Source organism: Macrobrachium nipponense, chromosome 12, assembly GCF_015104395.2.
Source record: "Macrobrachium nipponense isolate FS-2020 chromosome 12, ASM1510439v2, whole genome shotgun sequence".
Classification (NCBI taxonomy): Eukaryota; Metazoa; Arthropoda; class Malacostraca; order Decapoda; family Palaemonidae; genus Macrobrachium; species Macrobrachium nipponense.
In genome coordinates, this window is record NC_087205.1 from 99,816,989 (window position 1) to 99,826,988 (window position 10,000).

Below are 10,000 nucleotides of genomic sequence, written 5' to 3' on the forward strand. Positions count from 1 at the left end.
TCCTGGAAGACCTGGATTACCTTTAGGGCCAAATGGTCAGGAGGACCCTGCTGCCCCGGAGGTACCTCTCACAGGGCCCGGGCAACCTTTTCTCACCTATAATTCCTGGCCTACCATCTTGACCAGGTGGACCAGGACTGTCCCTGGAAATCCTGCATTACCTTTGTCCCCTTAGCACTTGGAATACCAGGATCACAGCAGGACCTCGCTGACCAGGTAACCCAGGGAAACCCATGTCTCCCTTAGGTCCTCTTTCTCCGTCTATTCCATTCCGACCAGGTTTACCTGGAAGTTCCTGGAAGACCCTTTTCTCCCTTCATTGTTATACCTGGGACACCAGGAGGTCCACTTGGGCCAGCATTGCCTTTATCACCCTTAGCACCATTAACCCCAGGAAGTCCAGACCCACCAGGCAATCCTTGGTTGCCTTTTTCACCTCTCAGACCTGGGGGACCGTCTGTTCCACGTAAACCTGGATTACCCTTGGCTCCAGGAAATCCTGGTTCACCTTTTAAAACCCTGGAGACCTGTAAGCCAGGGGGTCCGAGTTACCCTTAGAACCTGGAGCACCTGGTAAGCCATCTCTTCCAGGAAAACCTGAAATACGTATAAGAAATATTCAGAAAGTTAGAGAATCATCTGAAAAAACAATTTATTTCAAAATGCACTAACCCTAACAACAATAAACCATAGTACTGGACATCATTACTACATAAATAATGAAGATAAAATTTATATTTGGTGAAATAAATTTAAAACACCTACTGACCATTTCAAGACCATTGTCGCATAGGGTTTCTTGAATATCTATTTATATATCACCTGTTTCTTCTTGATATGTATTTTGGCACAGCATATTTTAGACCCTCTGGTAATTTTGGGCAATGTAAAGAAGTACATAACAGAATTTATTGATTAAAGGTAACTGACTCGAACTTTTCCAATTTCCTTAACATTCGTTGTAGATATCCGAACACCTTTCCCTGGCTTAGCTCAAGTTTCTTTCTGCCTCCAACTTATGAATGGAAGAGTGTACTACAATATGGCTTTTTAGTTAAGACATTAAAGTTTAGCTGTATTTCATTATTTTGAGAGATTATTATAACCTCATGGTTCATTTACAGTGGATAGATACAGATGAATGGAATGACAGAAAATTAGATGAGCAGTAGTTGACTGGTTTTCAGGTATACTTATTTTGTCGTCCAATATGTGCAAACGTCTGAAGTCACCCAAAGCTGCAAGTGTATGACCATTCAATTGTATCAGCTGAGGTAAACATGTTACGGTACTGTCATCGTGGATGCCACAATGCATTTGCATTATGGCTGTTCGCTGCATATAATGCAGAGAACGTAGCCAATGGGCTAAGAATTTCTCTATAAAGGTAGGTGATAATCTCTTTAACATACTTGCTCCAGAACATGATTGAATGGTTTTAAAAGTCTTTTATCAAACTGACAATTATAGCATTCTGTGGAAGGATTTGTAGAGAATTCTTTTCTTGGTTTTGTCGCAAAAAACACCTGTGGCGACTATAATGGGGAGATGACTGGCCAGATCCTCCAATGTCTGACATCGCTACTTTTACTATCACTTCCTGAGCCATTGATCCTGGTAATAGACAATGTGCCATGCCATACCATGCTAACAGAGGACAGTCACTGCCCCACATATGCAATATCTTATAATCAAAGCTGGCCATCTTCCATCCCATTTTCATGGTAATAAATAAAGCATACTACATGATATATAAAAATATACAAATGCTTATATGTAAGATACTGAATAGGAAAGGGTTATTGTTGGTAATTCAAAACGTACAAAGCCACATCGTAGTAAACTCTTCCATTCATAAGTTTGAGACAGAGAGAAACGAGTGGGCGGGGCTTCTTTCCTAACTCATTAGCTAAGCCAAGGACAAGTGTTCGGATATCTACAACGAATATTGAGGAAATTGATAAATTTCCACAATAAATTGCCTTAATCAATAAATTCTGGTACTTCATTATATTGCCCAAAATTACCAGTGGGTCTAAAACATGCTGTGCCAAAATATCAAGAAGATACAGCTGATATATAAAAAGATATTCGAGAAACCCTATGCGTCAACAGGCTCAAAATGGTTAGTAGGTACATACAAAACCACAAGGATCTCATCTACATAAAAAATTCAAAATATTTGCCAAAGTTGTTATTATTAACCCTAGTTGACAATACTTAATACAATCCCAAGGGCTCCAACTGGGAAAGCAACCCAGTAATTCAAAAGGATTATGAGGAAAAACATACTGTATATATATATATATATATAAAGCATGAGAGAATTATACACTATGAAAGAGATATGTTGCTAATGAAAAGTGGTTCACAGAATTCAATGATAGTACAACTTTGTATTAGGGAGAAAAATTATAGAATTTAACATTCAAGTTTAAGCAACACACGTGTGCATGATCAGTTAGCATACACACACATATACACTGATTCAACCAATTAATAACTGCTATATATCTTTCGTAATTTTATAGGAGTTTCTTGAATAGCTAAGGAGAAATATTGTCATTAAAAAATTGGATATTATCGCAAAATATGCTGCATAAAACATTCCAAAACTAAAAAGCAGTTTTTGACAAAATTATTTCTTTCCAAAAAATATTCTTTTTAAATAGTACCAGTTTTCAAAAGAATCTTGTATTTAATTTTTTATTATTAATCTGCGACGTAAAGAGAATACAACCATGTACAAACATTAGGTGATAAGCTAAAAAATGACCAAGAAAATATTGGTTCCATTACTGAAGTTGTTAACGTTTAATATTGCTGTGGTCCTTAAATGGCAATCCCCTAGCAACTCTTGGGTTGGGTTAAGAGAATTCTTTGACATTAGTCTGGTCACCATGGAGCTCTGGATAGACCATGGAAAGCATACTCCATGAGGAATAGTACTAAGAAAACGATGTTTAAATCAAAATTGCATGACCTGTAGAAATGTGATTACTATACCCTTTCCCCCACACATCTTGGGTTATCCATCTTAAGGCACATGATTCCAGAAAATAAAATAATAGAAATAGACTCAAAACACAAAAAACACAGCTCAAAGCCTAGTTTGAGTTAAGTGGTTTGCTTCAGTAAAAAAGTTATTCAAAAGGTTCCTCCATACATTATAATAAAAAAGCCATATTAAGTACTTCAAGACCATTAAGGAGATTTGACAGTAGCTGCATATTTGCTGCTAAAAGAACATGATAATTAAATTTGGCATTGTTGAGTATCATAAGAGACCTTACCTGGATTTCCAGATAAACCTTTTTCACCATCACGTCCATTAAAGCCTGGATTTCCTTTCAGTCCAGGTTGTCCTTGAGGTCCTGGTGGTCCTGGGATCGGGTTACAGTCATCTCCAGGTGATCCTGGTAAGCCTCGCAAACCCTGAAATGTCATCCATGAGTAAACATGATAATGAACCTAAATAATACTTCAAATGCACAGGACTCCTCAAAATTCAAATATCAATGTCCTCTTACAAAATAAATTGTGTAGTACTGAAACTTTACTGCACATTTAAAAACATCAATATGAATGGCACAAAGAACATTCTAATTGTAAAAAACCCAGTTAGCAATCAAAAGTTCAACTTCAATTACATTACAATGAGCAAGGTAAGACCTCAACATCATGTAAGCAATTACATTACAATGAGCAAGGTAAGACCTCAACATCATCTTACATGAAATTACTAAATACATTAGCTTTATGGTATATTTAGAAACTACATACTTATTGATAATATTTACACAGATAACTGAGGAATAATGATTGAAGGGCTTGGTCATTCAGTGTTCATGACAACACTTGCAGTTTAGGCTACACTTTGACTACTGCATTTGATCACTAATGCTCTCACTAAATCAATGTGATATTCATGTGTCTCCGTATGTTAGACTTTGTATAGTATCTAAATTTGCTTTGCTGTAATTAGAGAAGGGCCAAGATAGAAAAATGACTTTCTGAATTGCTTAAAACCCAAAAAGTATGTGAACATTCCCTGTTGATGACTTTTGTTGCTCTGACAGCTACTAACAAAACCACTAACATACCGTTCAGCATTTTTCAATATTCATTACATTCACAGATAACTGATGTGTATACCATAGTTTAACCATTTTTCACATAAGGCACAGCCACTTCCCCTGCACTGTGAAGGTAGCAATCACTGACTCAGCTTCTAGGTAGCAGGGAACCATAATTATTCATGTTGGATGGAAACCATATCTAATGCAAGCTTTGTGCAAAACATCAATGAATTAAATTTTGAAAGATGTACGTACGTATATGAAACAATTTTTAATAAGTTTTGCAACAGAAATCTGAGATTTTCCCCAAAATAACTGTAAAACTTGGACCATCTTATAACACATCCAAGATTACATTAAAGAAAGCTATTTGCAAGTACGTATCACTGACATTGCCTAATTGGGTACAAAGGACAGTTCTCAAATCTGAGTTTTTCCCTTAACTTTCTAATCTGGACCATCCTATTGTTAATTCATGATCATGTTAAAGTGTAAGTTACGTATAAAATATTAATAATAATTGTTATACAAGAAACAGTTTTCGGAATCTTACTTTGTGGAAAGTAAAAAGATAATGTGACCTTAATTAGTAATGATGCTACCTAATGACAAAGTTTTTCATAGGTTATGCACAAAGTTTCATGATAACCCCTTGTTTATTTACGTATAAAAATTCACAGCTTTTAAGAAAAAAGAAAATTGAAGGGCATGCAAAGATAAGAACAATTTACTAAAGTAGTCTTAACTGTTTAATATGGTGTATCATTATCCTTACCTTGTCTCCCTTTAAACCTGGGAATCCACTAACACCATCAGATCCTCTTGGGCCTGGTTGACCATCTATGCCAGGAAGACCAGCGGGACCTGGTGGGCCTCTGTCTCCAGCTAGGCCTGGAGGTCCAAATGCATCACGTCCTTTTTGACCAGGTAGACCTGGAGCTCCACGAGTTCCTGGTAAACCATCTATTCCACGATCACCTTTTGGACCTGGTGGCCCTCTCTCTCCCTTATCAGCAGCAGGTCCAGGAACACCTGGTGGACCCTGAAATTTATTCCCATACATATCTGACTTGATTTAAACATGAAAGACTCATTACAATTCAAATAAAGAATAATTTATCCAAGAAGCAGTTGCAAGTGAATAAGTAGCTTCAGTTAATAGTTGCAAGAATAGTCTAAGTTAAATCAGGACCTATAGATAACATTTCTTAATGCATGGTCATTCAGCTTTTCAATTAGTTGCCTAAACATTCAAAAGGTAAAACTATTTGAATGCAAAAATATGTGCATGGATTCACCCCAGTCTAAAATGAGTTTTGTAAATATTAATATGATTTTACTTAAGCCAAGTGCAAAGGCTTTATATCAAATCAACACTTGCCATTGATGATGAGACAACAAAAGTAACAAGGCATTAAAAAAAAAGACAGATGTATTTCTGGTTATGATATTAAAATGAACAATATTTTAAATGAAAACTATGTAAAACTTTACATGAATAATGAAGACCTGACTGAAAGATTCCAGGGTTCCTAGAAAAAAAAAAAAAAGAGATGTCCAATGACTGAAAAAAATATAAGGCCGAAGTAAATATTCTGCTGCCTCCTCCAGAATTATCAAAGCCCCTCTGAAATAATTTTCTCTGGCACAGTTTTCTTAACAAATTAAATGGTAATTTCATTAATTGTTTACAATGGCAATATCTGAAGAAAAATGCTAAATTTCCAACAATAAGCATTATGAAAAGTTACTGATAAAATACCCAAAAGTAAAGCAACCACTATTCAGGCAAGTCTTAATGCAAAGAACATAGAACAAAATCTGTGAAATGCTGTACCCTTCTAATAACTAAGCAAAACCCTTGGTAAACACCCAGCATTTTCCTAAGCAAAAGAGACAAGAACCGAAGTACAATACACGGATTAAAAAACCAGATCATAAAACAAGATTCTATGATTAATCCTTCAAAAACCAGCCCCATGTGTCAAGCAAAACGCACATTTTTACACGCTAGTGTAAGTTTTGCTTCCAACATTTGCATATCTTTAATCAATACTAATTTACAGTTAGAGTATTCTGTATTCACCATTAACTGACTTTATATATTCTGATACAACTTGTTCTTTTCAGTACCTAATATTCTGAACTTGAATCTGTTGATAAATTCAATGAAACCTGATATTAAAATTCCAAGAATTTTAACCTCTTTCCAGAATTATTGGTACTAATATTTGTGTCATTTTCTTGCATAGACTGTATATACACAGAAGTTAATACATTTCATCCTTAGGGAGGGTAAACATTTATTGCATATTTTTATATAAACTGACACAAAACAATGTAATAAACTCCATGGCATCACTGTTTAACTATATATAAAAAAAGACATGGACTTATCATCAGACTTCCCAGATTCTTGCTAACTGTAAAATGGATAAAATTAAAATAAAAACAGATTGTGCTACACAACAATATGGAAAAATAGCACTCATGAAACAGACAATAAAATCACAGTCAATACACTCATAAATATTTTATATATGTTACGCATAATGTGGATAATTGCCTAATGTGAACATTAGGCAGAAAAATTGCCTAATCATATTAGGCAATTTGTTTTGCACAATGTTGACAATAGGCAAATTACTTGCCTATTGTCAACATTATGCATGATTTTCAGATTAGGCGAGGGTATTTTGCCTAATGTGAATTGAATGATGAACCACTGTAACTGGAGTGTTGTTCGAATGTTGCTCGAAACTTTGGGTCTGTCACTTAAGCCATTATCCATTGGTCAGTGTTCTACGCTGAAGGTCCCGGATGTCGATCGTGGTCCAACAGATCCTAAAAATCTGTTAGTGGTCGTCCTCAAGGAACAAGATGGACTAGACACTGTAGGTTGTCGGGAGGGAATTCTTGGACCAAAATTTACGGCAGCTGATCTAAGTGCAATCAAACAGGCCCTGATAAAGTCTGGAGAGGTTCCTGATATCTGCCTATCGATTAGAACAGCAACAGCCAGAGCCACTGGCCTGGCGGGCAAGGATATATAAAGTGTCAATGTACTACTCAATGTACATCAGAACGATGCAGCTGCCTAAGAAAAAAAACTTGAATGCAACTCGCACTGTCACCCGGCCAGATCATGCAAAAATTTCTGACTGGACTCAACTGAACCCTGAGATCTGTTGACTTATTTCTCTTTTACTGATATTGCATTAATTATGTTTGTATTTATTCAAATAAATTGGAATTCTATTAGCTGTCTCTACATTAACCATGTTACATTCTCTTGTAACCTCCCGTGGGTTGTCTGTTGAATTAATTTCCATTTCTACACTAAACCATAATATATGTTTAGATTAGGCAGTCGTATTCACATCGGGCCAAAATTGAGCTGCCTAATTTGAACAATAGGCATGTTTGGCCTAATGTTAACAAATTGTAAACTTTAAGCAAACTGCTTGCTTAATGTACACATTAGGCAATTTTCTGCCTAATGTTCACATTAGGCAATTATCCACATTATGCGTAACATATATATTTAGTCATTCACAGCAAGAATGGGTGTAAGTGTACAGTGGGTCAATCTTGACATTCCACTTTGTCACTGACTGTGAAGTGCCATATCATCCCTGTGATGTGGCAGTCAAAAACCAAATCTGACCAAAGGAGGTCACCGAATATTTTCATGTTCCATGTTCAAAGTGCTATTTAACAAGTGTCTACATAATCAAAGATACTGTGAATATCTTTTACCTATGTTGCAACAATTATTTTTTCTCTAATGTAGTCATGAAATGTAAACGAGAGAATACAATATTAAAATACTTACCATAGACCCACGGTCTCCTTTATCTCCTCTGATACCTTCTCTACCAGGTATACCAGGTTCTCCAGGTCTACCACTAAGCCCTGGATTACCCTTGAGACCTGGAGGACCTGGAAGTCCATCACGACCTGGTTGGCCAGCTATACCTGGTAGACCTGGTGCACCAAGATCTCCTTTTAATCCCTCTCTGCCTGGGGCACCATCAAGCCCTGGTCTACCAGGAGTACCTAAAAAAATATAAAAATGAAACAAAAGGAAATAATTTGTGTAACAAGCTGGGAAGACTTAAAAATCTGAGATATTCTTGTACTTTTGTCAAGAGGGCTATGTTACAGGAATACATATTCTTAAATATAGTGAAATATGGTTGCTAACTAGGGGGTTACATATCCTAAAATGTAGAAAAGGTTAAATGTATTTCCACAAAATCTTAAATTTTTTGACACACTAAAATCAGTAATCATATACATTATTAAAGTACTGTACTGTATTGCAATACGCGTATGGCAATAAAGACTGACCCTTCAATGCTGGATACAATAAAAAAAATAGACAAAAACGTAAGGTATAGTACACTGACTAATGTTATGAGCACAAGAAGAGTTCAAAGTAAAATAGGTTAGGTATTTAAGTCTGGATAATGAAGTCAAATTTAAAATCAAGAAGAGCACAAAATGATCAAATAAATACATATCTATGGGCAATAAGAGGAAAATACTTGTCAAAAGAAAGATGGGTCAATAATATCAAAGACAAAAGACAATGCAGGGCAAATTTTCTTTTTGAGGCCATGAATACGAGCTAAGAGGGGAACCTTATGTGATAATTATTGAATTAACATTTTTTGAAGTTGAATCAATAATGAAGACACTTAAAGAGATGGGAAATGCCAATTTATGATAGAATCATTTCAAAAACGATTTTAGATGAAACTGAACTTCAAATAAGATTAAATTCATCACACTGTATAATTTTCATATACTGTAGTACAAGAGATTTCCTGGGTTCTGTCTTTTAAGTTGAAACAGCTATCATTGAACTTATAAATAATATGTAAGCTAAGTCACGAGTTAGAACAGAACTCATGTGCATTCTTATCCAAATTCATAAACTTATATGACCTCTGACAGAGATAAGTAACACTAGCTGCAAGGAAATCTCAAAATAGTTTTCCTTTAGGGAGAATATAATTTCGGAGATTCAAAGATGAGGTAATTTTTTGTGTGGTTGATTTATTGTCTTAATTGAACACAAACTGTAGGGTATCCTTGCAGATGTACTGACACCTACCTGATTGGCCTGGGAAGCCACTATTGCCTTTAACACCAGGGAGGCCAGGCAAGCCAGGCTCTCCCTTTGCACCTGGGAAGCCAACCATACCAAGGGGTCCAGGAGGTCCAACAGGTCCAAGTGAACCTATAAATAAAAGTAAACTTATAATCTAATTTGCTAAATCTATAAAGTAATGTATTGTTAAACTTTGTAATTTAGTAACTTTGTAATAAAGATAAGTGGAACTCAAAAGTATAGTGAAGGGAACTTCCTACATAACTCTCTCTACAAATTGAAAAGCAAGCACACTGCATTTCAAATAGAAGCCTAGTAGGAGAACTTTTATGAAAAAGAAAAAAATCCCCATGAAATCTGTAGGAAAATAACAATTAAAAATAAATGCTTAAATCTACAGTGAAGGAAAAGAATTAGAAACTATTCAATAAAAACATGATAGCACTGAAACATTATAACATTATAACACTGCAATAATGGTATACATATATCTCACACTCAACTTTCATGACTGACTTCAAAAGGGATTTTGACGAAGGAAAAATCTATTTCTGGGCAAAGAACCTGTGTCGCCCAGTGAAATAGGTCCCTTTAGCACTATTTCTAAGGTAAAATATTGCTATAATACCAGAGAAAAACTAAATTAATACCTTAATGCATATCTAAAAATCTTCTGATGAAGGTTATGATATTGCATAACATAGAGGGTTCTGAAGCTGACGTTTGTTTTGAGTCAGGATGTATAACATCCAAATCTTTTGAAACAAACAACTTTGAAATGGCAGATCATGAAGAAATATAG

The 10,000-nt window shown here is 35.5% G+C and overlaps 1 pseudogene; it reads right to left on the bottom strand.

Moving 5' to 3' along the window:
- LOC135224702 (collagen alpha-2(IV) chain-like) overlaps positions 1 to 10,000 on the bottom strand; it is a 377,596-nt pseudogene that overhangs the window by 80,683 nt on the left and 286,913 nt on the right.